General features: G+C 40.0%; 1 long non-coding RNA gene across 12 annotated transcripts in view; it reads right to left on the bottom strand.

Annotated features, from left to right (window-relative positions):
• LOC144310200 (uncharacterized) overlaps positions 1–27,428 on the bottom strand; it is an 807,232-nt gene that overhangs the window by 707,986 nt on the left and 71,818 nt on the right. For 8 of the 12 annotated variants that reach the window (XR_013375879.1, XR_013375880.1, XR_013375891.1 and 5 more), the window contains one exon: positions 7,252–7,392. The exons of the other annotated variants lie outside the window; for them this stretch is intronic. This is a non-coding gene — a long non-coding RNA (uncharacterized LOC144310200). The remainder of the gene's footprint in view (positions 1–7,251; positions 7,393–27,428) is intronic. 12 annotated transcript variants of the gene reach the window in all.

The following is a 27,428-nucleotide window of genomic DNA, read 5'->3' on the forward strand; positions in this document are numbered from 1 at the left end:
TCTAGGAATCTGAGTACTAGACTTTGTGAAAATCACCTACCTCTGAGAACTAGTTTCTAGCCTCGGTCTCAGACTAGCTCTTTCACTTAGTAGCTGTGAAATCTTGAGAAAAAAGTATTAACCTCAATTGGATCTTAGTTTATTCATCATTAGAAAGGGCATAACAGAGGTATATATATCTAAGCTCTTTATGATAGATTACATGGGAGGCTAAACGATATTACACATGCAGAATACACAGCACAAAGGAAATACTAAATAAGCTAGAGCTATCATTACTATCCTCATTATCATCACCATCAGAACTAATAGCAACTTTACGACTTTCACAGAAGAGAGAATGTCTTAGATACTAACCTTTTTCTCCAGTCAAATGGCTTCCAAGAGCATTATCATCACAAATTGCTAAGACCACCATGGCTACCCCTAAATCAGATCCATACGTAGTCACAGAGTGATTACTTTGTTTTCTTACACCCCAGGTCAGTTCATTCCCCTGAGGGCTCTGAAACACACACATTATCCCTACTTTACAGTTGGCAGAAACTGAGGCTCAGAGAGAGTGAGCTGTATTAAATAGGACATCATGTGTCATATCTGATAAACATGGGTCAAGGTTTTTACAAACCTTTACAAGGGCAAATCTGTGACCACATACTCATATCTTCCCAGCCCTTCTCTCTTTTGTCCCTGCACCATTACCACCATTTCCACATTCAATCACAAGTAGTGCAGATCATAAGAAGAAGGTCACAAACCTGCAAATGTGGATTTTACACCCAGTCCATTCAGAGGGTATTTGTCCTTTGGACTTTCATATGGGATATTGAGGGCCCTTAACAACTGCCAACCAATCAGCATTTGAGACCCCTGAATGGATCAATGCTTCCTGAGTAGCATCAAGCATGTTCCTCTGAACCACTAGTACAGTGTCAACACATAAGGTCCAAATAGCAAACACAGGAAAGGAAATAACTTTCAAGTCTTTTTGAAGATATCCCAATCATAACAGGAAAATATAAGCTACTCTAAAACTACAAAGGGCTCCCAGAAATATCTAAAAATAGGAAGGTGGCTTTGAAAGCATAGAAGGGGAACGTGGGGGAAAACACATAGGTACACTGAGCATTGAAATGCCCACAGGCCTCAGACTCTACCTTTTAGTCTGGATCCCTAAAAATCCTTGCCTAATTTATTTAAATATCTCCTTTTTAAGCTTTCTTAGGAAAAAGCACTCAAAACTTGAAGTCCAACCCTCCCTCTCTTTATAAAGGACTTGGGATTTTGTCATCTTGGTCCCTTTGATGGTCTCCTACACGAATTCTTCATTAGGGAAGAATTCCTCATCTCTGGAGAGGCAGATGTAAGACAGAAGCAGATAGTAAGCCCTGGAGTTTAAAATAAAAAGGAGAAAAATGTCCGAACAATAACAACAAAACTCAGCAGCCCCAGGCCTGTGGACAAATCAAAGAATGGACACACATCACTTGGATAGAAGAGCCTACCATCAGCAGTCCAAGCCAGCTTCCTTCCCTTCTGTGCTACCTGATTCCCTCTCTCACCATCAGTGTTCATGGGCAGGTTGCCTTTGGTTTGACATGTCATCCAAAACACAAAACATTTCACTTGAGTTGAACACAGGTAAACAGAAACCTCAGTTATAAATGAAGAGCCTGGTGAACATCTAAAATGAGATCTATGACTCTTCAGGTCAGAAACATTCTCTTGCCAAGTCAGTTTGAGTCTCAGATTTCAATTCTATTTTTTTGAGCAAAGTCCCATTCATACATTACTTCACTTACCCCTCATGACAACACTTTGGGGTGGGTATCATCCACCACTGTGCATTCCCAGTGCACAGATGAGGAACCTGAGGCAGGAGAAACTAAATTAAAATGCTCAAGGCCAGAAAACGCTTAAATAGTAGAGTTGGGATTCAACTACAAGTCCCCTAATTTCAAATCCAAGGCTCTTTGTACTACACCACCATATTCTCCTCACACCATACTTTCCTGCCAGACATGTCCGATACCAATATTAGGACAAGTTGTCATTTTTCTGAGGTTTGTGGTTGGCTCCACTTTGCTTTCTCTAAGCCACTCTTTCTTCTCCACTTCTATCCCCAGAAACAGTCCCCCTAAAAAATGAAGGAAACCTCCCCTTAAATTCTCCAGTGGGAAGGAAAAAAAATAGTTTTCCATTCCTTTCTTGGATTTATAGAGAACAGTGGAGACACAGCCCAGCCTCGGCTTTCTGCCGCTATTGTCCTCTGTATGTTTTATTCTTTCACATACACCTCAATTTGCCCTGGAAAGAAACAGATATCTGATATGACAAGTGTATGGGTTTTTTTTCCTGGAGATCTGACTGTTCATTTTTCCCTTGGAAGGGCCAGAGTGTCTTTCAAAAGTTTCAGCCCTGGGTTTTTGAGAAACTTATCCGTGTGGCATGTCTGTCACTTTTCACAGTCCTCAAGTGAATCTTGGCAATTTTCACATAATGGCATTTGTTGACAGGTTGTTAGGGCTGACAGTGAATATGTTTGAAAAACTGTCAAGCTGGTGAAAAAAAATTAAAGAGAGGGCCTCCTTACATTTGAAACAGCATGTTAAACTGTAAGTACGTCCTCAAAATGCAGAGACCTCCACTTCTCATCAAGTTACATGCTCAACAGTGACAGCCTGAGAACGTAGAATCCCTAAAAATTAGTGTCATCTTGTCACTTCAAAGGTCATATGGCACATTACCACTAAACTCTATTTATCTGCATAAAATTGAGTTTGCCTTTAATGCTCAATAACAGGTGAATAGAGAGAGGAGCCTTTGCAAATGTAGTCAGTATGATGCAATGTATTTAATTGGGCAAGTAGAACTGCCCAAGGAGTTGGCAGGGAGCCCTAAAATGAGGCACTGCAACTCAGTCAGGCACTTGGGCCACTGTTGTGGTTTATCTTTAATCAATAGACTTTCAAGGAATGAGTTAGCTGATGAGCAGTGACTGTGACAATGAATGGACAGAGTGGCAATGTCAGTTACCCACTAGTCTGACAAAAGAAAACCCACCATGTCCCAAAGGGTTACAATTACTGGGCATATTAGAGGTCACAGAGAATGACCAAGGACCAAATACATGACATTTTCTTATGGCCACTGAGATGTGGTAATGACCAAATCTGATTGCCAAACGCTCATGGCAGGGTGTGAGGGGATCATCACGTGCAGTCCTGGCCTAGACACCATGTAAGAATATGTGCTTACCCTAGGAAGCCTGCAACCTGGCCAGGAACCCAGGACAAGCACCTGTATCCTGAAATCAGAGTATGACAAACAATGAAACTTCCAGAAATTAAGAGAAGTAATGATGTAGATGTCATTGAGGCCTCCTCTTGGCTTATTCAACTTTTGCTTGCTGAGATCTCTTCATCACCACTAGATTTAACCCTGACTTTCTGCAGAGATGATCCTAGCATCAGTTTCATCAATTCTTTGAGTATGAAATTCATTGTACTCATTTTCTTGGTGATTGTCAACTATAGCCATCAAACAGGTATATCTAAAAATCAGCTATTCCTGAATTACTTTAATAGTTGTATGTCCAGGGACTCCTGGGTGGCTCAGTGGTAGAGCTCAGGGTGTGATCCTCCCACTCAGGATGTGATCCTGGGATCCCGGGACTGAGTCCTGCATCAGGCTCCCCACAGGGAGCCCGCTTTTCTCTCTGCCTGTGTCTCTCCCTCTCTCTGTGTGTCTCTCATGAATAAATAAATAAAATCTTTAAAAAGTAGAGTTGTATGTCCAACTTACTTAAGCTCCCTGAGACTCAGTTTACCCATCTGGAGTATAGACCAATGCTATCTAGATGGACTAATGCTATTTGAGATGACATTTGTATAAGCATCATACCAAGTCAGATACATACTAGGTGCCCAAACATTTTCGCATAGAAGACATGGGTCCCTGAGGGAATGGAAGAGATTGAGGTCATAGAAATTTCTACCAACTTTGCTTAGTGTCTCAGATGGCTTTCTTTTCTTTTTCTCTAAAGCTAACCAATCTTCTTCTTAAAAACAGGATCTCTCTCTAGCCATCAGTTTAGTTTCTACAAGGACCTACAGATAAACTTGTGTCCAAGCACGCAGTGAACAACCCCTTGTATTCTTCGCTTCTGATTAGGAGCATTTCCACCAGGGCCTCCCTCCACTGGCTTACATCTAAACAACATCCTGGACTTTGCAAGCTCTGCAAGATGTAGAGTTTAATCAACCAAGAACTCTGAGGGGCTGGCAGAGCAGCGCGCCTGAGGGGCAGGGCTGCTGTCTCCTCCCTGCCGAAGGAAGAGTTTGGTGTACAGGGGAGTCAAGTCTGATTTTACAGTGCTGTCTCTGAGATTACTCAGGGGGGTGGGCAAAAAGCTGACAACAGAGGGAGTCTGGAGCATTGGGATTTGCTTTCACAGCACGAGGCTCCGGCTGGAGCAGGGGACACAAAAATAAGAGAAAAAGCAAACACCTCTAAAGACTGCTAATAATGATAAAGAGGAATGAAATTTTTATTAACTACAAAAATACACAGAAAAGGACACAAGTCACAAATGTGTCTCAAAGAATTTTTATAAAGTGCCTGCACTCTTGTTATCAGATCAAGAAATGATCAACAACATGTAGAATGTGACCAGCCTCCTGGGACTTCTTGTCACCCCTTAGCCATCAGCCACTTCCTCCTCACTTCTAACACATGGACTCTGCTTGCTTGCCTTTGAACTTCACACAAATGGTATCACACCATATGTATTCTTTTACATCTGGCTTCTATCACTTACTGTTACCTTTGTGAGATTCATCCAAATTGCTACATTCAGCTATAATTGATTTTTTTCATTGCTGGATCAACTCTTGACAGACATTTGAGTGGTTTGGGGGTTTTGACAAATGTGAATATTGTTTCTGTGATCATTCCTGTACATGTCCTTTGGGCCACATATGTATGCACTTCTGTGGGGTATACACCCGGGATGGAATTACTGGTTATGGGGTCTGCAGATGTTTAGCTTTAATGGATAGTGCCAAACAGGTTTCCAAAGTGGCTGTGCCAAATTACACTCCCACCAGGCTTCTCCACACCCTCCCCAGCACATGGTGTTGTCCAACAAAATCTGCTGGTCGTTCTCATAGGTATGAAGAATAGCTACTTCTTATTGAGGTCTATCACATACCAACTCAGAATTAAGAAATTCACATATTTTATAGGCCTGAATCTTTCAGGAGCAATATCCCCAGAGTTTCTGATTAAGAAATTCATATTCAAAGAAATTAAGCAATTTGTCTAAAGTCACCTATTTCCTCTATGGGAACTGGGAAGGATACAATCCCAACCCTGTATGACCTCAAGGTCTATACTACTTCCCTGATGCTATGCTCTTCTCAACTGACTTAATTAAAGCTTTCTTTTCCTGTAAAGATTTCAAAACTTTCAACCATAATGATGTATCTCAGTCAGTTTGAGTTGCCATAATGAATTACCACTAATGGGGTGGCTTAGATAACAGATATTTATTTTTCACAGTTCTGGAGGTGGGGCCATCCAAGATCAAAATGCCAGCCTGTTGTTTGAGGGTCTACTTTATAGTTTGCAGATGCCTGTCTTCTGATTGTATCTTCACATGAGAGAGTGCAAAAGAGGAGAAAGTGTCCCTTTCTATCAGGGCACTAATCCCATTATGAGGGTTCCCCTTCCATCTCCAAGTACCATCACATCAGGGCTTAGGGTTGTGAATTTTGAGGGGACATAGACAGTCAGTCAATAGCACAGTATAACTAACCATGCTACAAACTATTCCTATAAGTAGACAATCCAAAACTAGGCCACTAAAAGGGTAAAAATCATAGGAAAAAGCGGTCCACAATGTATGCAAATGTGAACATGTTAATGGTTGGAAACGTCAACACTGTATCTCAATGAGATAAGCTGTCTCTAAACCTTCTAAACTAGCTGGCCCTGCATTTTTGTATTTCTTTAACCACAAATACAGAGCAGGACATGCAAGGACTGTAAGATGGTTTTCTGGAATGGAGAAGAGACGTGGTTGAGAGAGGCAAAGAAAGGCTTTATCTTGTTTCAGTCCCCTGACCTTGGCCCCACTGAGGTGCTATGGATGATTTAAATGGGACATTTATTAACCTAGCCAGCCTCTCTTCACATTCCCCAGAACATATATCTCAAGACACAAATTAACCATATAACCTTAGCCCCCTCTTTAGTATTCCAGACTCCATCACTATCTTCAGCTCAAGTCTGAGCCTCTCCCCATTTTCTGACATAGGGGCCCCAATGAAAACCAAAGAATACTTATATTTGGCTTTTATTTCTCTTTGTATCAAGGCTGTTTAGTAAAGTTTTCTTCTGTAGCTCTACTGTCTATTATACCTCTCTTTTCTTTCTTCATTCCCAACCTGCCCTTTTAGTCCAAAATCCCATCATGTAAGGGAGTCATAGATCTGTGAAACATGTTTCTAATGTAGCTCATGCTATTCTGAAAGCCCCTGAAAATCAAGTTTCTATTGAAGATCTTAGAGTTGGGTGTGAAGGTGAACTAGAATTTAATAAATAATTTATAGTATCACCCTTAGAAGCATACATACACAGAAGCATGCATAGAAGCACCTATGTCTTTGAAAAGAAAGTTAGAATAAAATCAAAGGAATACTGTAAAGGGGTACCTGGGTGGCTCAGTGGTTGAATGTCTGCCTTTGGCTCAGGTAGTGATCCTGGGGTCTTGGGATCGAGTTCTGCATCAGGATCCCCACAGGGAGCCTGCATCTCCCTCTGCCTATCTCTCTCTCTCTCTCTCTCTCTCTCATGAATAAATAAATAAATAAATTTTTAAAGAATACTGTAAGGATTAATAATAAAGAGTAATTTGGTGTATTTTAAGGATCAAAATATGAAATGAGTCAAAAGAACAAGGTTAGTACCTATGGATTAAAAAATAGCAGAAATATAAGGAATTTGTAACTTATCTCTTTCCCACAGTTGCTGAGATCATTTAGTTTCTGAGTTTACCAACTTCAGGTGTCACATAATACACCAAGAGTAAAACAAGACCTACTCAGTCTTCCCCACTGAATTCCAACCAAGGATTTGCATCTAAGGTGTGACCCTGGGCAAGTAACAGGGTGTTACCCTGTTACAATAATTGTAAACCCTTAGGGATCTTTTAAGAACTAAATTCAATATTACATACTAAGCACTTACAAGGCCCCTGGGCACTGAGTAAGTCCTCAATAGCCATCAGCCATCATGGGGTGATAATGATCATTGAGATCATTTTGATGATGATGATGATGTCTCCATGCTAGGAAACAGGAAGTCAACAAAGTGGAGATGACACCAATCCTGAAAGCAGAAAGAAAATGCATGCAAAATTCTCTTCTCACTCTTTGTGTTAATCGTCAAGTTTCCTTATGTGCTAAAAACACAAGAACTTGGTGTTAGTTGTTTAGATAGGTACAAGTAAGTAAAGTGGAATTTGAATGTATATACAGGGCAAGACTTGAAAATGTTAAATCAACTAACAATGAAAGGTTTGATTAAAACAACTGAGAGACAACTAAGTGAGGCTGTCGGATGACAACCTTATAGAGAGGAAAAGGGTTCCCCAGTAGCTGTCCTTCACACAATAGGCTGCTCCAAGCTGCTAAGTAAGGCATCGTAACTGTTTGGTTGCAGCTTTGCAAGGCCACTCTCAGCCTCTCAGATCATCCTGAAAGAAGAGATAGGAAGAGTGTCTGCCAGCCTACCCTCCCTTGCAATGGGGCACTTGGGTGGTAGGCAGCTTTCCTAACCAGGAAAAGCCTAAAGCACCCAAGCCCTACACTAGATTCCCTCTACCCAAATTCTGTAATCTGTGAGCAGATCGCCAAAGAATTCATGCCACTTAGCAGTTTGTCTACCACCTTAGTTCAGTTCAAGATACCAGATCTAAGAGTTGATGTTCCTTCTAAGTTTGTAGACTCTGTTTAAATATGAATGAATAACCTGAGACAAACTTTCAAGCAGAATGTCATTCATCAGGGACATATTCACTTTCTTTCTTCCTGTCTTCCTGGAGCCCAGGTGCTTGTGTACCAACCTTTAGCTGCTGATGAACCTCAAATCTGATGGCCCTATTCATCTGATGCTTCTTCTTGTCTGAGGACCTTTTACAAAAATAGTGACCCTTTGACAAAATACCCAGTGACCATTCTTCAGATTCATTATGCCCTTCTAACACTAACTCTTTTCATGACAGTCCTTTTATGTCAGCAAGCAATGTCAATGAGACATCTCTTTGACTAACATCATAGACGATTTCACTGTTTCCAGGGTATCTACATTCTAAACAGATATATGTTAAGCCAACTAAATCGCTCTTTCTGGAAAGAGAGGCAACATGACTACAGCAATTCCAGGCTCCAGAGAGGGATCACATGTACGGTAGAAGCACTGTTCCAGCACGTCAGATCACACACAGACTCCATCTCTTAGGGGTGCACTGAGGATTTAGGTAGGTCATTGTGGCTGATTTCCTAGTTTCCTATTATAGTAGAGTACAAGTCTCAAAAGGGATCTTGTGGAAATGGAAAGAAGGGCAGTACTTATAGAATGCCTGCATGGTGCTAACCATGTATTAGATGTTATGAGAGCACAAAGGAAGAGAGTCTCTGTTCTGGAACTCATTAGGTTGACCTTTCCATCATTCCTTTTACAAGGCTGGGAAGTCCATTTCTATAATCTCCTTCCCCCTATGGATTCACATGAGACTCTGCCAATGACAGTAATTTGCATGATATTTGGAAGGTGGCAGAGAAGTAGATGCCATTGTTTTAAGAATACTCTGGCAACCAGATGTGGCAGCTTTACAGACCTCTCTGTGAGCTCCCATTGTGTAGGATGGTGCTTTATGCAGTGGCTCCTCATCCCCAGGGGCTGCCCCACTGCCCCATTGTGTCAAGCCTCGGTCATTAGTGACTGTGACTCTGATGTTCTGGCTTCCAAACCATCAAAACTTGACTTCTCCCACATTCATGGAAGCCAGGTTCATATAGTATACTTCTTTTTCCCATAATATATGTGGTGGTTCTGTTTTCCTGACTAATCCCAGACTAATACTATAGCTTTTCTTTTTTTTTCTCATTTTTTTTAAAAAGATGTATTTATTTATTCATGAGAGACACAGACTGAGAGAGAGAGGAAGAGACACAGGCAGAGAGAAAGCAGGCTCCTCACAGGGAGCCCGATGTAGGACTCTATCCCTAACCCTGGGATCACAACCTGAGCTGAAGGCAGGCGCCCAACCGCTGAGCCACCCAGGCTTCCTTTTTTTTTTTTTTTTTTTTCCATTTTATGAAAAATTAAACATGGCAGTATTTGCTAACTCCTCCTAGTGAGAGAAAAAGTTTAATTCTCCTCATTTTGAATCTGGTCTGCTCTTAGTGGCAGCAGATTCAGCTGTATCCAGCAGAAACAGCAGAGATTCAACAAGACAAACTAGTACATATGAGTCACATGTACTCAAAGGCTAAGTGCTTACCTGAATATGGAGCCTATTTACCATGTATGAATTATTGTTTACACAAGAAGAAGCCCATGTAAACTAAGCATACAGTTTATTTTTTTAAGATTTATTTATTTGAGAGAGACGGATAGTGAGAGAGAGCAAAAGAGGGGTGGGGAGAGGGAGAAATAGGCTCCCTGATGAGCAGGGAGCCTGACACAGGGCTTGATCCCAGGATTCTGGGATCACGACCTGAATTGAAGGTGGACACTTAACCAACTGAGCCTCCCTGATGCCCCCTAAGCATACATTTTAGAGACTTATCTGTCATTATTATATATCCCAATATACAATGTACATCTGCCCCATAGACTAATAACTAACCCTAGAATAGAAGTGAATTGATACGTTTACTATGAATGTACTGACTCTATCAGAAACAGATTAGAACTTGGGGAAGGCTATGTGTTCTCAATCTATGGATTTCACTAAACCATGAAGAAGATATACTAAAGCAACCTTATGGCCTGATTTCAGGACTGTGGTAGGTTTATCATTCTAAGCAAGGTGCTTAGAAAGGAAATGTTATACAGCTCTTGAGCCTGCTGTGAGACCCTTGATTGCTCCAAAATCCTAGGTAGATAGCAAGAATTAAGTGTGTCAAGAAAATGATTTCCAAGGCTCTTCTATGGGGGTCAGAAATTAAAAAAAAAAAAAAAATGCTTCCTAAAAAAAAAAAAAAAAAAGGAAGATAGCCACTAGGATGTGACCAGAATTTCTGAGTGATTATTACTCCTACAGCCCTAAAGTTTGAAAATGAAACTGTATTTGGAGACAGAAAATAGGAAAGACTATTTACCTCTCATGGAATCTAGGAGGTTTATAAAACAGAAGAGCCGTATTATACAACTTCAGTCGGCCCTATTGACTTTGTATTCCATGCAGACAGTAATCTCTGTAGGAAAACTCCAGGGAAATAGCAGTACTATTGTTTGTAGTTGATTCTATGACTTCAAAAAAAAATTGAATCCAGATCAGTAAGATGAGGCAAGAGTAGCAGATACATGAAAGAATGCTTGGGAAAAAAAGATTTTTAAAAAAAACTGCATACTCTAAATCTGTAATTTCACTCCTGGTAATACGTCTTTAAGCAAACAAGGAGGACAAGAATACACATGTACACACACAAACATGTTTAGTGCAGCATTATTTACTAATTAATTAATTGTAAGGAGTTAAATGGTGAAAAGGAGTAAGAGATTATGAGCTTAGAGGTGCCTGGGTGGCTCAGTCAGTTAAGGGTCTGACTCTTGATTTAAGCTCAGGTCATGATTGGCTCAGGTAGAGAGATCAAACCCAATGTCAGGCTCTATGCTCAGCAGGGAGTCTGCTTGAGATTCTCTCTCTCCCTCTCCCCTTCCCCCTCCATACACTCTCTCTCTAAAATAAATAAATAAATATTTTTTTAAAAAAGATTATGAGCTTATAAAACACTGATAGAAGATAATGTAAAATAATTTTAAAAGAAATTAAACAAGAAATAATGTCTATAAAATATCTAAATATTTTTAAAAATATACAACATGCTTCTAAATAATCCATACTTCAAAGAAAGAAAGATATTAGGGAAATGAGAAAATATTTCTACCTGAATGATAATGAAAAACACAATGTATCAAAATGTGCATGTTGTACCTAAAGCAGTGTTTAGAGGGAAATTTATAGCTTTAAAAGCTTATATTAAAAAAATAAAGTGGTCTAAAATCAATGACCCATTGCTAGAAAGACAGTAGAAAAGAAGAGCAAATTTAAATAAGGTAACTAAAAGGAAGAAATAATAAAGACAGGCAATCAGTAAAATAAAAATCAATAATGAAAAATCAACAAAGGAAAAAGCTAAGTCTTCTAAAAGACCAATAAAATTGAGCATTACTAGCAAATCTGATCAAAAAAAGATAACTATAAATTACCAATATCAATAATGAAAAAGAAGATATATCTACAGACATTATAATGATAGTAAGGGACTATTATGAACAAACATATAGGATATATTTAACAACATAGATGAAGTGGATGAATTCCTTGAAAGACACAAATTACTGGAACTTCACAGAAAGTAACAGAACACCTGAGTAGTGCTGTATCTGTTGAAAAAATGAATTCATAATTAAAAACATTTCCACAAAGAAAATTTCAAGCCTTCATGAATTCAATAATGAACCAGTCTTACATAAACTCTTTCAGGAAATACAGGAGGGGAGATACTTCCCAACTCATTTTATGAGGCCAATATAATCCTGACACAAAAACCAGAAAAAGGCAAAAAGGAAAAAGAAAGAAAATTTCAGGCCAATGTCCCTTTTTAACAAGACAGAAAAACCCTAGTCAAAATATTTACAAAACAAATCCAGTACCTTATTAAAAGGTAATACATTATGATCAAATAGTCTCTATCATAAATATGTAAGATTGGTTTAATATTGGAAAGTCAATGAGAGCAGGCCTGATGGCTCAGCGGTTTAGCGCCGCCTTCAGCCCAGGGTGTGGTGCTGGAGACCAGGAATTGAGTCCCGCGTCGGGCTCCCTGCATGGAGCCTGCTTCTCCCTCTGCCTGTGTCTCTGCCTCTCTCTCAATCTGTGTCCCTTATGAATAAATAAATAAAATTTAAAAAAGGAGAAAAGAAAGTCAATGAATGTAACTGACCATACCATCAGTATAAAGGAAAATTCATGCTATGGTGACTTAACACAATAGATTCAAAAAAGAATGTGACAAAGTTCAACACCCATTCACTATTTTATTTTATTTTATTTTATTTTATTTTATTTTATTTTATTTTTTAAAGATTTTATTTATTTATTCGTGAGAGACAGAGAGAGAGAGGGAGAGAGAGAGAGAGAGAGGCAGAGACACAGGCAGAGGGAGAAGCAGGCTCCATGCAGGGAGCCTGACGTGAGACTGGATCCCAGGTCTCCAGGATCAGGCCCTGGGCTGAAGGTGGCACTAAACCGCTGAGCCACCTGGGCTGCCACCATTCACAATTTTAAAAAACAAAACTCAGTAACTGGGAACAAAGAAAAATCAATCCTTCAACTTGATTAAAAAGCATCTATCAAAAAAATAAAACTTACAAATGGCATCACATGTAATAGTGAAAAGTGGCATTTTCCCCTAGGAGAGGACTAGGAAAGGATTTCTGCTCTCACTTCTTCTATTTAATGGGAAATCCTAGACAGAGCAATAATGTAGGAATAATAAAAGGTATACAAAATGAAAGAAAGAAGTAAAAATGTCTTTACTTTCAGATTACAATAATTATATATAGAAAATCTTAAGTAATCTAGTTCTTAAGTTTTAGAACTAGTAAATGTACAAAAGTCCATTCCAATGTACTAGAAATGAACAATTACAAAATAAAATTCTAAAATTATACCATTTACAACAGCAAAAAAAATACTTAAGTGTAAATTTACAACACAGATGAAATAGAGACAACATGCAAGACTCATGAAGACTCTCATCCTTAAAAACTATAAAACTCCTAAAGAAACTAAGAAACTCCCTAATAAATGGTGATAGATGATGCTCATGTATTTGAAGATTCAGTACTTTGAGATACCAATTCTCTTCCAAACTGACCTGTATTTTTCTTTTTTTTTAATTGAAGTTCAATTTGCCAACATATAGTATAACACCCAGGGCCCGTCCCATCAACTGCCCTCCTCAGTGCCTGTCACCCTATTACTCCATCCCCTTACCCACCTCCCCTTCCACAACCCTTTGTTCGTTTTCCAGAGTTAGGAGTCTCTCATGGTTTGTCTCCCACTCTAATTTTTCCCATTTTCCCTTCTTTCCCTTATAATCACTTTCACTATTTCTTATATTCCCCGTATGAATGAAACCATATGATGATTGTCCTTATCCACGTCGAAGCAAATGGTGGGTATTCATCCTTTCTAATAGCTGGGTAATATTCCATTGTGTATATATACTACATCTTTTTCCATTCATCTGCCGAAGGACATCTTGGCTCCTTCCACAGTTTGACTATTGTGGACGTTGCTGCTATAAACACTAGGGGTGCAGGTGTCCCGGTGTTTCACTACATCTGTATCTTTGGGGTATAAATCTAACGTAGAACTAATCAAAATCCCAGAAGGTGGGTTTTGTTTTGTTTTGTTTTTTAGAAACTTACAACCTAATTCTGAAATTTACATGGAAATGCAAAGGACATAGATCTGTGCAGTACTGATACAAAATGCACAAATAGATCAATGAAGAAAGTCCAGACATAGACCTATACATGGTAGTAGGATTTTTTTTTATAAAGTTACCAAAGCAATTCAAGGGAGAAAGGAGGCCTTTCAACAAATGGAGCTAAAACAATGTAATGTCCATACGGTAAAAAATGAACCTCAACCTTTACTTCAATCCAAATATAAATATCAATTTAAGATGACCTACAGACCTAACTGTAAAAACCAAACTACAAAACTACTAGGAGATGACACAGGGAAGTATCTTCATAGCCTTGGAGTAGATTGAACAATGAAAATTACAATTATAAAGAGGAAAAGAATAAGTTAGATTTAAAATGAAAAGCCATTGAAAAATATATGCAACAATTTATATATCAATAATACCTCAATATGGAGGTTTACAAAAAAAAGAAGGAGGAGGAGGAGGGGAGGAGGAAGAGGAAATGTAAAGATAAACCACAGACTGAAAGAAAACATTTGCAAAATATTTATCTGATAGCCGACTTAGATCCAGAATATATAAAAAAACACTTACAAATAAATAAAATACACATAACCGGCACAATTTTAGAAAATAGAAGGTTGGCAAAAGACTTGAGTAGACACTTATGAAGGAAGACATTTGAATACTCAATAAATACATAGGAAAAGTACCCAGCATCATTAGTCATTAGGGAAATACAAATTAAAATAAAAACTAAACACAAATTAAAACAAACACAACTACTAGAATGGCTCAGGTTAAAAAGCTTGACAGCTACAGATTTTGGCAATTATAAGGCAACCATAACTTTCACATACCACTGGTGAGAACATAAAATGGAACAACCACTTTGGTTAACAGTTTGGCAGTTCCTTATGTTAAACATACACCTACCTGTGACCAAGAAATCCCAATCCTAGCTATTTACCCAAGAGAAATGAAAACAAACATTTGTACAAAGACCTGCAAAACAATGCTCATAGCAACTTTATCCATAATTGCCCATAACTGGAAAAAAATACAAATATCCATTAGCAGATGAATTAATAAAATGGCAGTATATCCATGCAATGTGATGCTCTCAGCAATAAAAAGAAATGAATTATTTATATACAGGCCAACCTGGAAGACTAAAAAACAATACACTGAATGAAAGAAGCCATAAGTTCAAGAATGTATGCCATAAAGCTGCATTAATAGGAAGTCCGAGAACAAGAGAAAAACTAACCTAAGATGAAGAAATCAGAAGAGTGTTGCCTGTTGGTGATGAGCATTAGCTAGAAAGGGCACGAGGGAACTTTCTGCAGTGCTGTTAATGTTTTACATCTCAATTGGGATGACAATTATACAGGTGCATGCTTTTGTTGAAACCCACTGACTATAACTCACCTAAAATATATGCTAATATATATAAATTACCACTAGACTTTTTCACAAAGGTCAGATAGTGAGTGCCCCAACATCGAAAGCTTCATAGGAATAGACATCAAGTGTGTGCAATAGCCTTTATTTGCATAATGGAAAGAGTATGAGCCTCAATTTTCCCACTTGGAAAATAGTAATTCGTGTATTAAAAGTTAAATGTTATAATGCATGTAAAGCATATAGTATAATGGCTAATACAAAGTATGCATTCAATAAATATTTGATTCTGTTTCTCCCTTCATGTGGCTTAGCTTTAAACTCATCTTGTAAATGTAGATGGTAGATTGTATCTGTCTTTATTTTTTTTTTAAGATTTTATTTATTCATTCATGAGAGACAGAGAGAGGGAGAGAGGCAGAGACATAGGCAGAGGGCGAAGCAGGCTCCATGCAGGGAGCCTGATGCAGGACTCAATCCCAGGACTCCAGGATCATGTCCTGGGCCGATGGCAGGCATTAAACTGCTGAACCACCCAGGGATCTTTAGAACAAAATTTTTATCATTGTCACTGGACTAAAGGAATAAAACAACTGCTAGCATACTAAAGTAAAAACAATACAGCCCTTGTATTTTAATACTTCCTCATCAATAGAATGCAATAACATATACATTAAAATAAAGACCATAACCAGCTATGATTGTAAACAGCTAACAATTTTTGTTTAAAAAAATGAGTCTGCTTTAAATATTCAGCCTGTTCACTCAGGAAAGAAGCCTGATGGAGTCAAAACCCTGATAAACAGAAATTTCTAGATATACTGGCAAAACAAAAATTAATTTTAGTAGCCACAAGCTCCTCAGAGGCACAGATCTCCTTAGCTGCTCCACTGCAGTGGTCAAAATCCTGATCGTTAAAAGATTCTATGGCGGGTAAGATCAGAGGTTCTGAAGTCATGCAAGTGATGGGTTCACACGCCCAGCACTGTCACGGGCTATAGACCATGCACAAGTTATTCAACAATGGTGTGTTTGTTTTCTCATCCATAAACTATTCCCTAACACAACTAATTCCAATAATGTATGTTGACTGAATGACTAAACAGATGGAGATATAAAGTATACTCCTCATGGCAGTAGCAGGAGAATTAAATGAAATAATGCACATTTAAACACCCTGTAAGTCCCCAGCCTTGGGATTATTATACGCCACCCTTTCTCATTTCTCAGTCTGTATGGGTAACTCAGATGGAATGCCTCATAGATAGACCAACACTTTAATACAAACCCCTGGTTCCTGACACCATGTTTATTCTGCTTGGGAAGTAACTGACACACATGCACACACTTCTGTAATTATCTCAGAAAACCAAACTACATCTAAAGAGAGCCGGCAGAGAAAAGCAACGTGGAATTCACCAGTCAGTTCTGACTCCTCAGTAAGTGATACTTTCTGTTATGGGAAGTGTGTCTCATGCTTGCTTTGACAGCACATATACTAAAAAATGGGAAGTGTGTCTCACCAATAACAAGCACTGACTCCCAAAAATGTGCCCGATGCATTGTTAGCACCACTCACACTGAGTGTGCAGCAGAATAATCATTGACGAGCGTTCCAAGATTTGCTCATAAAATCAGTAATTTTTTGTCATTCATTGCCATTAACAAGTAACTTGTGACCTAATAAATGTCACTATCCATTTTCTTTAATTAAAATAATAAATATTGGGGGAGGAGCAAGATGGCGGAGGAGTAGGGTCTCCAAATCACCTGTCTCCACCAAACTACCTAGAAAACCTTCAAATTATCCTGAAAATCTATGAATTCGGCCTGAGATTTAAAGAGAGACCAGCTGGAATGCTACAGTGAGAAGAGTTCGCGCATCTATCAAGGTAGGAAGACGGAGAAAAAGAAATAAAGGAACAAAGGCCTCCAAGGGGGAGGGGCCCCGCGAGGAGCCGGGCTGAGGCCGGGGCGAGTGTCCCCAGGACAGGAGAGCCCCGTCCCGGAGGAGCAGGAGCTGCACCGACCTTCCCGGGCGGAAAGGGGCTCGCAGGGGGTTGGAGCAGGACCCCAGGAGAGAGGGGATGCCCTCGGGCTCCCGGGGACAGTAACAGCAACTGCGCGCCCAGGAGAGTGCGCCGAGCTCCCTAAGGGCTGCAGCGCGCACGGGGGACCCGGAGCAGATCGGGGGGCTCGGGGGCGGCTCCGCGGAGGGGGCTGCGGGGCGGGAGCGCGAATCCACCAGCGCAGGCTCCGGAGCACTGGGCGCCGGGACACAGCCCAGGATCCCGCCTCCCCCGGGACAGGCAGAGGCCGGGAGGGCCCAGGACAGCGAGGACGCTCCTGCCCCAGCTGAGCAGATCAGCGGCCCCGCCCGGAGCCTCCAGGCCCTGCAGACGGAGTTCCTGCCGGAGCTGAATCCAGGTTTCCAGAGCTGGCCCCGCCACTGGGGCTGTTCCTCCTGCGGCCTCACGGGGTAAACAACCCCCACTGAGCCCTGCACCAGGCAGGGGCACAGCAGCTCCCCCAACTGCTAACACCTGAAAATCAGCACAACAGGCCCCTCCCCCAGAACACCAGCTAGACGGACAACTTCCAGGAGAAGCCAAGGGACTTAAAGTACACAGAATCAGAAGATACTCCCCGGTGGTTCTTTGTTTGTTTGTTTGTTTTTGTTTTTGTTTTTGTTTTGTTTTGCTTTTTGATTTGTTTCCTTCCCCCACCCCCTTTTTTTCTCCTTTCTTTTTCTTTCTCTTTTTCTTCTTTTTTTTTAATTCGTTTTTTTTTTCTTTTTCTTCCCTTTTTTTTCTCTTTCTCTTTTCTTTCCTTCTTTCTCTCCTCTCTTTTTCTCTTTTTCCCAATACAACTTGCTTTTGGCCACTCTGCACTGAGCAAAATGACTAGAAGGAAAACATCACCTCAAAAGAAAGAATCAGAAACAGTCCTCTCTCCCACAGAGTTACAAAATCTGGATTACAATTCAATGTCAGAAAGCCAATTCAGAAGCACTATTATACAGCTACTGGTGGCTCTAGAAAAAAGTATAAAGGACTCAAGAGACTTCATGACTGCAGAATTTAGAGCTAATCAGGCAGAAATTAAAAATCAATTGAATGAGATGCAATCCAAACTAGAAGTCCTAACGACGAGGGTTAACGAGGTGGAAGAACGAGTGAGTGACCTAGAAGACAAGTTGATAGCAAAGAGGGAAACTGAGGAAAAAAGAGACAAACAATTAAAAGACCATGAAGATAGATTAAGGGAAATAAACGACAGCCTGAGGAAGAAAAACCTACGTTTAATTGGGGTTCCCGAGGGCGCCGAAAGGGACAGAGGGCCAGAATATGTATTTGAACAAATTCTAGCTGAAAACTTTCCTAATCTGGGAAGGGAAACAGGCATTCAGATCCAGGAAATAGAGAGATCCCCCCCTAAAATCAATAAAAACCGTTCAACACCTCGACATTTAATTGTGAAGCTTGCAAATTCCAAAGATAAAGAGAAGATCCTTAAAGCAGCAAGAGACAAGAAATCCCTGACTTTTATGGGGAGGAGTATTAGGGTAACAGCAGACCTCTCCACAGAGACCTGGCAGGCCAGAAAGGGCTGGCAGGATATATTCAGGGTCCTAAATGAGAAGAACATGCAACCAAGAATACTTTATCCAGCAAGGCTCTCATTCAAAATGGAAGGAGAGATAAAGAGCTTCCAAGACAGGCAGCAACTGAAAGAATATGTGACCTCCAAACCAGCTCTGCAAGAAATTTTAAGGGGGCCTCTTAAAATTCCCCTTTAAGAAGAAGTTCAGTGGAACAGTCCACAAAAACAAAGACTGAATAGATATCATGATGACACTAAACTCATATCTCTCAATAGTAACTCTGAATGTGAACGGGCTTAATGACCCCATCAAAAGGCGCAGGGTTTCAGACTGGATAAAAAAGCAGGACCCATCTATTTGCTGTCTACAAGAGACTCATTTTAGACAGAAGGACACCTACAGCCTGAAAATAAAAGGTTGGAGAACCATTTACCATTCGAATGGTCCTCAAAAGAAAGCAGGGGTAGCCATCCTTATATCAGATAAACTAAAATTTACCCCAAAGACTGTAGTGAGAGATGAAGAGGGACACTATATCATACTTAAAGGATCTATTCAACAAGAGGACTTAACAATCCTCAATATATATGCTCCGAATGTGGGAGCTGCCAAATATATAAATCAATTATTAACCAAAGTGAAGAAATACTTAGATAATAATACACTTATACTTGGTGACTTCAATCTAGCTCTTTCTATACTCGATAGGTCTTCTAAGCAAAACATCTCCAAAGAAACGAGAGCTTTAAATGATACACTGGACCAGATGGATTTCACAGATATCTACAGAACTTTACATCCAAACTCAACTGAATACACATTCTTCTCAAGCGCACATGGAACTTTCTCCAGAATAGACCACATATTGGGTCACAAATCGGGTCTGAACCGATACCAAAAGATTGGGATTGTCCCCTGCATATTCTCGGACCATAATGCCTTGAAATTAGAACTAAATCACAACAAGAAGTTTGGAAGGACCTCAAACACATGGAGGTTAAGGACCATCCTGCTAAAAGATAAAAGGGTCAACCAGGAAATTAAGGAAGAATTAAAAAGATTCATGGAAACTAATGAGAATGAAGATACAACCGTTCAAAATCTTTGGGATGCAGCAAAAGCAGTCCTAAGGGGGAAATACATCGCAATACAAGCATCCATTCAAAAACTGGAAAGAACTCAAATACAAAAGCTAACCTTACACATAAAGGAGCTAGAGAAAAAACAGCAAATAGATCCTACACCCAAGAGAAGAAGGGAGTTAATAAAGATTCGAGCAGAACTCAACGAAATCGAGACCAGAAGAACTGTGGAACAGATCAACAGAACCAGGAGTTGGTTCTTTGAAAGAATTAATAAGATAGATAAACCATTAGCCAGCCTTATTAAAAAGAAGAGAGAGAAGACTCAAATTAATAAAATCATGAATGAGAAAGGAGAGATCACTACCAACACCAAGGAAATACAAACGATTTTAAAAACATATTATGAACAGCTATACGCCAATAAATTAGGCAATCTAGAAGAAATGGACGCATTCCTGGAAAGCCACAAACTACCAAAACTGGAACAGGAAGAAATAGAAAACCTGAACAGGCCAATAACCAGGGAGGAAATTGAAGCAGTCATCAAAAACCTCCCAAGACACAAGAGTCCAGGGCCAGATGGCTTCCCAGGAGAATTTTATCAAACGTTTAAAGAAGAAATCATACCTATTCTCCTAAAGCTGTTTGGAAAGATAGAAAGAGATGGAGTACTTCCAAATTCGTTCTATGAAGCCAGCATCACCTTAATTCCAAAGCCAGACAAAGACCCCGCCAAAAAGGAGAATTACAGACCAATATCCCTGATGAACATGGATGCAAAAATTCTCAACAAGATACTGGCCAATAGGATCCAACAGTACATTAAGAAAATTATTCACCATGACCAAGTAGGATTTATCCCCGGGACACAAGGCTGGTTCAACACCCGTAAAACAATCAATGTGATTCATCATATCAGCAAGAGAAAAACCAAGAACCATATGATCCTCTCATTGGATGCAGAGAAAGCATTTGACAAAATACAGCATCCATTCCTGATCAAAACTCTTCAGAGTGTAGGGATAGAGGGAACATTCCTCGACATCTTAAAAGCCATCTATGAAAAGCCCACAGCAAATATCATTCTCAATGGGGAAGCACTGGGAGCCTTTCCCCTAAGATCAGGAACAAGACAGGGATGTCCACTCTCACCACTGCTATTCAACATAGTACTGGAAGTCCTAGCCTCAGCAATCAGACAACAAAAAGACATTAAAGGCATTCAAATTGGCAAAGAAGAAGTCAAACTCTCCCTCTTCGCCGATGACATGATACTCTACATAGAAAACCCAAAAGTCTCCACCCCAAGATTGCTAGAACTCATACAGCAATTCGGTAGCGTGGCAGGATACAAAATCAATGCCCAGAAGTCAGTGGCATTTCTATACACAAACAATGAGACTGAAGAAAGAGAAATTAAGGAGTCAATCCCATTTACAATTGCACCCAAAAGCATAAGATACCTAGGAATAAACCTCACCAAAGATGTAAAGGATCTATACCCTCAAAACTATAGAACACTTCTGAAAGAAATTGAGGAAGACACGAAGAGATGGAAAAATATTCCATGCTCATGGATTGGCAGAATTAATATTGTGAAAATGTCAATGTTACCCAGGGCAATATACACGTTTAATGCAATCCCTATCAAAATACCATGGACTTTCTTCAGAGAGTTAGAACAAATTATTTTAAGATTTGTGTGGAATCAGAAAAGACCCCGAATAGCCAGGGGAATTTTAAAAAAGAAAACCATATCTGGGGGCATCACAATGCCAGATTTCAGGTTGTACTACAAAGCTGTGGTCATCAAGACAGTGTGGTACTGGCACAAAAACAGACACATAGATCAGTGGAACAGAATAGAGAATCCAGAAGTGGACCCTGAACTTTATGGGCAACTAATATTCGATAAAGGAGGAAAGACTATCCATTGGAAGAAAGACAGTCTCTTCAATAAATGGTGCTGGGAAAATTGGACATCCACATGCAGAAGAATGAAACTAGACCACTCTCTTTCACCATACACAAAGATAAACTCAAAATGGATGAAAGATCTAAATGTGAGACAAGATTCCATCAAAATCCTAGAGAAGACCACAGGCAACACCCTTTTTGAACTCGGCCATAGTAACTTCTTGCAAGATACATCCACGAAGGCAAAAGAAACAAAAGCAAAAATGAACTATTGGGACTTCATCAAGATAAGAAGCTTTTGCACAGCAAAGGATACAGTCAACAAAACTCAAAGACAACCTACAGAATGGGAGAAGATATTTGCAAATGACATATCAGATAAAGGGCTAGTTTCCAAGATCTATAAAGAACTTATTAAACTCAACACCAAAGAAACAAACAATCCAATCATGAAATGGGCAAAAGACATGAACAGAAATCTCACAGAGGAAGACATAGACATGGCCAACATGCATATGAGAAAATGCTCTGCATCACTTGCCATCAGGGAAATACAAATCAAAACTACAATGAGATACTACCTCACACCAGTGAGAATGGGGAAAATTAACAAGGCAGGAAACAACAAATGTTGGAGAGGATGCGGAGAAAAGGGAACCCTCTTACACTGTTGGTGGGAATGTGAACTGGTGCAGCCACTCTGGAAAACTGTGTGGAGGTTCCTCAAACAGTTAAAAATATACCTGCCCTACGACCCAGCAATTGCACTGTTGGGGATTTACCCCAAAGATACAAATGCAATGAAACGCCGGGACACCTGCACCCCGATGTTTCTAGCAGCAATGGCCACTATAGCCAAACTGTGGAAGGAGCCTCGGTGTCCATCGAAAGATGAATGGATAAAGAAGATGTGGTTTATGTATACAATGGAATATTACTCAGCTATTAGAAATGACAAATACCCACCATTTGCTTCAACGTGGATGGAACTGGAGGGTATTATGCTGAGTGAAGTAAGTCAGTCGGAGAAGGACAAACATTATATGTTCTCATTCATTTGGGGAATATAAATAATAGTGAAAGGGAAAATAAGGGAAGGGAGAAGAAATGGGTGGGAAATATCAGAAAGGGAGACAGAACGTAAAGACTGCTAACTCTGGGAAACGAACTAGGGGTGGTAGAAGGGGAGGAGGGCGGGGGGTGGGAGTGAATGGGTGACGGGCACTGGGTGTTATTCTGTATGTTCGTAAATTGAACACCAATAAAAAAAAAAAAAAAAAAAAAGAAAAAAAAAAAAAAAATAAAATAATAAATATTATGCAGTGACACAGATTGGCATTTATGCGTTCATTTCTGTGATGTGGGATTTATAACCAAGCCTTTCTTTGAGGGATTCCACAAATAAAGGTTATTAAGCTGCCACAAGATGAACACAAGCTCAGGTTAATGAAATTGGACAATGAAGGGCAGTGATGGATGAAGCCCTCATGCACGAAGAAAAAAGGAATTCCCACCCAAAATAAGAAGCATTCTTGGGCTGACAAAATATATATTCCATCTTTCTAGGCAGTTCAACTTTCAATACATGCAGGATGAACTCAGAGGCAACATCAATTCTACCGCTATTCCCTTGGGGTAGGCTTAAGTGTGGCTTCCCCATTCCCTTGGGAACCACTGTTCCCCACTTTATGGTGCATCCCAAGATAGGAAGGATTTTCAAGTAAAGAAAAAACTATTTTGGCATGTGAATTTGCTACCAGAGAAATAAGACTAATTATTATAATGTCCTAACCATCTACTTTGAAGACATGCTTCTCAATTCTTAAAAAAAAGGAGTTGCCCTTCATAAAAAAAAAAAAAAAAAAAACAGAACAAACAAAAAAGCCAAAACAAACAAAAAACAAGAAGATATGCTTGACAGCCCTTCCCAGAAGAATCTCTTCTTGCCTCTGGGATTCCACTCTTGCTCAAAGTCAAGAAATGAACCCAACACTCCCAACCTGAGATCCAGCTCCATCTCCAGCGGGTCTGATCCTGGAAATCCAGCTCAGGGAAATGGACCCAAACTAGCTTCATGGCAAATGTTCCAAATGTTACTGTTCAAAGTCTCCACAAAGCACTAAGTGAAGTGGAATTTAACCTCCACAGCTGAGATTTATCTTTGTGGATTTAAATCCACCTCAGGATGGCAGACACCTCATCTCACATTACTCTATAGCAGCTCAGAGCTATGAGAGGAGACAGGCTAGCTGAGTGGTGCCTCTCAGTCAGTGGACCAGACTCCCCACCCCCCCTTAGCTTCTAATCCCAGCTACTGTTCTTTCTTGTGGCTGAAGAGTGAGTAGCTGTCTACTTGAGACTAATAAGTTAGAGATCAGATTTCTCAACTGCTGCATATTCCAAAGAATATGAAATACAGCAAGTCTCATGTGGAGGAGCCCCAACTTTAAAAGTGGCCATAGTTAAAAAAAAAAAAAAAAGTGGCCATAGTTGAGTTCAAGTTTTGGCTCTATTACACAGAGGAGAAAACTGACACACAGCAGGGAGTCAACGAAAATTAGTTCCCAGCACGGGAAGAAAGCTTTGCTTTGCCATCCCTTTAGCACTTCAGGTGAGCTAAAATAGTTATATAACAGTGTACTTAAATTGTACATGTGTGAATAATATATTACTACATACAATATATAATTATATATTATGATATATTTTATATAAACACACATGTTCATAGTTTCACCTATGCACACATTACAGTTAATATTTTTCTTTTTTTTAAGATTTTATTTATTTATTTGAGAGAGAGTGAGAGAAAGAGCTCAAGGGGGCAGGAGGGGCAGAGGGAAGAAAAGAAGCAGACTCCCCACTGAGCAGGGATCCTGATGTGGGGCTCAATACTAGAACTCTGGGATCATGACCTGAGCTGAAGGCAGACACTTAACCAACTGAGCCACCCAAGTACTCCTAGTTTATATTTTCTTAAAGTTTTTCAGTTAAAGTACAAACAAGATGGATTTACAGGCCCAAATTGATGCCCACTTAAGCAACAGCAAAGAGAAGTTCCCAAAGCAGAAAACCTCTCCCACTTAAAGGGCAAGCTAGCATAACCAGCTAGTGAAGCTCTGGGACATGTAGACAAGAATTCTTCCATTCTGAATAATGTCTGGGGCATCCTTGCCCTCCAAGACTCTGCTTCTCTGTGTCTCCTTTTCCATATTCTAAGAGGTGACTAGCCTCCAGCTCTAGAGACTCATCTCATCTTTGGATAATGAATATTCTCAATAAGATTACAGATCAAATCTGTATTACACAATAATACAAACTTCATGGGTTCCTCTTGGGGACTTACAAAATGATTAGTGACAGATGATGAATGGATGGATGGGTGGGTGGGTCAGTAGGTGGATGGATGAACAGATGGGTAGATGGAAGGATGAGCGAGAGGCTTCCCAAAGTGCCTGTTACATAACAGGCACTCAGTAATTTTAGTTACTATTTTTATTGTGATTAAGGCAACAACAACTTTACATATTTCTGTTCTGGTCCATGACATAATGATTTCATAGTTAACTCTCCAGAATAATCTACCCTTATATCTCAATGATACTGGCAGTATCTGGGACTTCTCACATGCAGGGGTAGCATCAGGGACACTAGATAAGGAGATATAGTTTGTAATGTACATCTCTCAGGGCTCTAATAACACTGAAATTTCATGATTTGTGCCAGAAAACTCACTCTCATAAGGCAGCTCTTATTGTCCCAAAGAATTTCCAAAGCCCCAATTTTTTCTTCCATTGATTTTGAGTCCATATCCATATTCCATCTCCCACAGACAATCTTTTGGATATTTGAAGCACTTATCATACCACTGAAGACTGAGTCTAGTGTACAGGTCTACTCATCTCTGAGATGAAAAGGCATAAACCTGTTAAACACTTTTAGCATTGAACTTCCAGCCAACATGTTCATATCTCAGATTTAAGCGACATTGAAAGAGACATCCCTCTCCCCATACTCTCCTAAATTTGTACACTGTGGCTCTGAATCATTCCCTTTTTAAACATCTCCAGTTTTACTTCCCTGTTGCTACCTGAATTAGCACTTGGTTTTCTTTTCAGCGTCAGTATTTATAAGTAAACAACAGAGCAGAGTGTCTCTGTGTCCATGAAAACAAGTAAAGGATGACAAAGGAGGGTTGAGGTGAGCAGGCTGGTGAATGAGCAATGCTCCCTCTCTGATCTCAGCTTCAAAGTAGGGCTTCAAATGCATCCCTAGGCAAAACTGAAAGTTATTGCAAATCATGAAAACCAAGGATTGATGACATGACCAAAACTATAGATATTAAATACCTAAAAGTTTAAGAAACCTGTGTTTCAAGCTAAGAGCAGTACATCTTGGAGAGATATAAAACAGAAACATTATTTGTTTTTGATCCAGTCACTGCCTGAATTACAGTCTGTTGGTTTTCTAACTCTTTTCTCTTAGTAAACTTTTGACTATATTCCAAAATGTCATGGTCAATGGTCATTTTTAGTTATTACAAATCCTGCCCAAGTTGAGACTCCAAAATCACCCATTTTGAAATCCCTCCCCTCCCTCATTACCAACTGGGCTTTAAACTCTTAGGGATCTGGGAGGGGAAGTGTTTTCATTTTCACTCCTCCCCTTCTAGCACTTTGAAGGGAGGGAAAACCAAAGGCTAGTTTCAAGCTATCTTCTCCCTGGAATGGAGAATTAGGAGGAAAATGGTTATCTGCCTGGTGGTAGGGAAGTAACACAGTCACTCTGTCATCATATAAAGATTCTATTGGCTACCAATTATCTTTGCCAGTATGGTGATCTCCTCCTAGAGGAGCCATGGTCTTCAGGGATGGTAGATAACTTCACCCTGACCCTGTCAATCATCAAGGACCCTAAAAATGGGAAGCTTTGTTCCCATTCAACTACACTAATTCAACTACATCATGCCCCTACTCACCCCATCTAAGAAGGACATCACCACAAGGCCTGCTTCTCTAAATCCATGCTCATTCACATGGAGTCAAAGAACTACTGAGGTCCCCTTCTGAGCTCTCTGAGGGTCACAAGGGCGTGGGATCAGGTAGTTTCCTCATCTCTTTTCCTAGGCATGTCCTGACTTCAGAAATCTCTAGAGGAGAAGCATCATCCCCTTAGACCCTATATTCAGATAAACCCCAAAATTCCAGGAAAACATGTCAATATCCCCCAAGAATGCCCTCAGCATGCTCCACTCTGATAAAATGGTACCACCAGGCTGGGCCTGAAGGACTCAGGCATAATTCAATAGGTATGACATGCCAATTTCCACTTCTTTAAAGCATCCCCAGTCTTCAAAAGTGATGTCCCTGAAGGCATTCCCTTACTCGACTTTGTGGGGAGCAGAAGGAAAAAATTCAAAAATTCTTATACTTTAAACCAACAACTCATGACTCTGGCAATTCCTCCAACTGACCTCCATCCCAAGGTTTCTGCTAATTTAGACTGGTGGAAGAACCAGTTCTGCAAATCCTCAGAAAGCTGGGGTTGAATCAGGGTCCAAAAGAATATCTAGCTCCAACTACTGACATCTCTCTGGAATGGATAGGTTCCTTAGCACCTGTGTTTCTAGCTCCAAGGCAACAGGGAAATCCTCCCTTACCATACCCTGTAACAGGAGTGTGT

Source organism: Canis aureus, chromosome 3 (assembly GCF_053574225.1).
Source record: "Canis aureus isolate CA01 chromosome 3, VMU_Caureus_v.1.0, whole genome shotgun sequence".
NCBI lineage: Eukaryota > Metazoa > Chordata > Mammalia > Carnivora > Canidae > Canis > Canis aureus.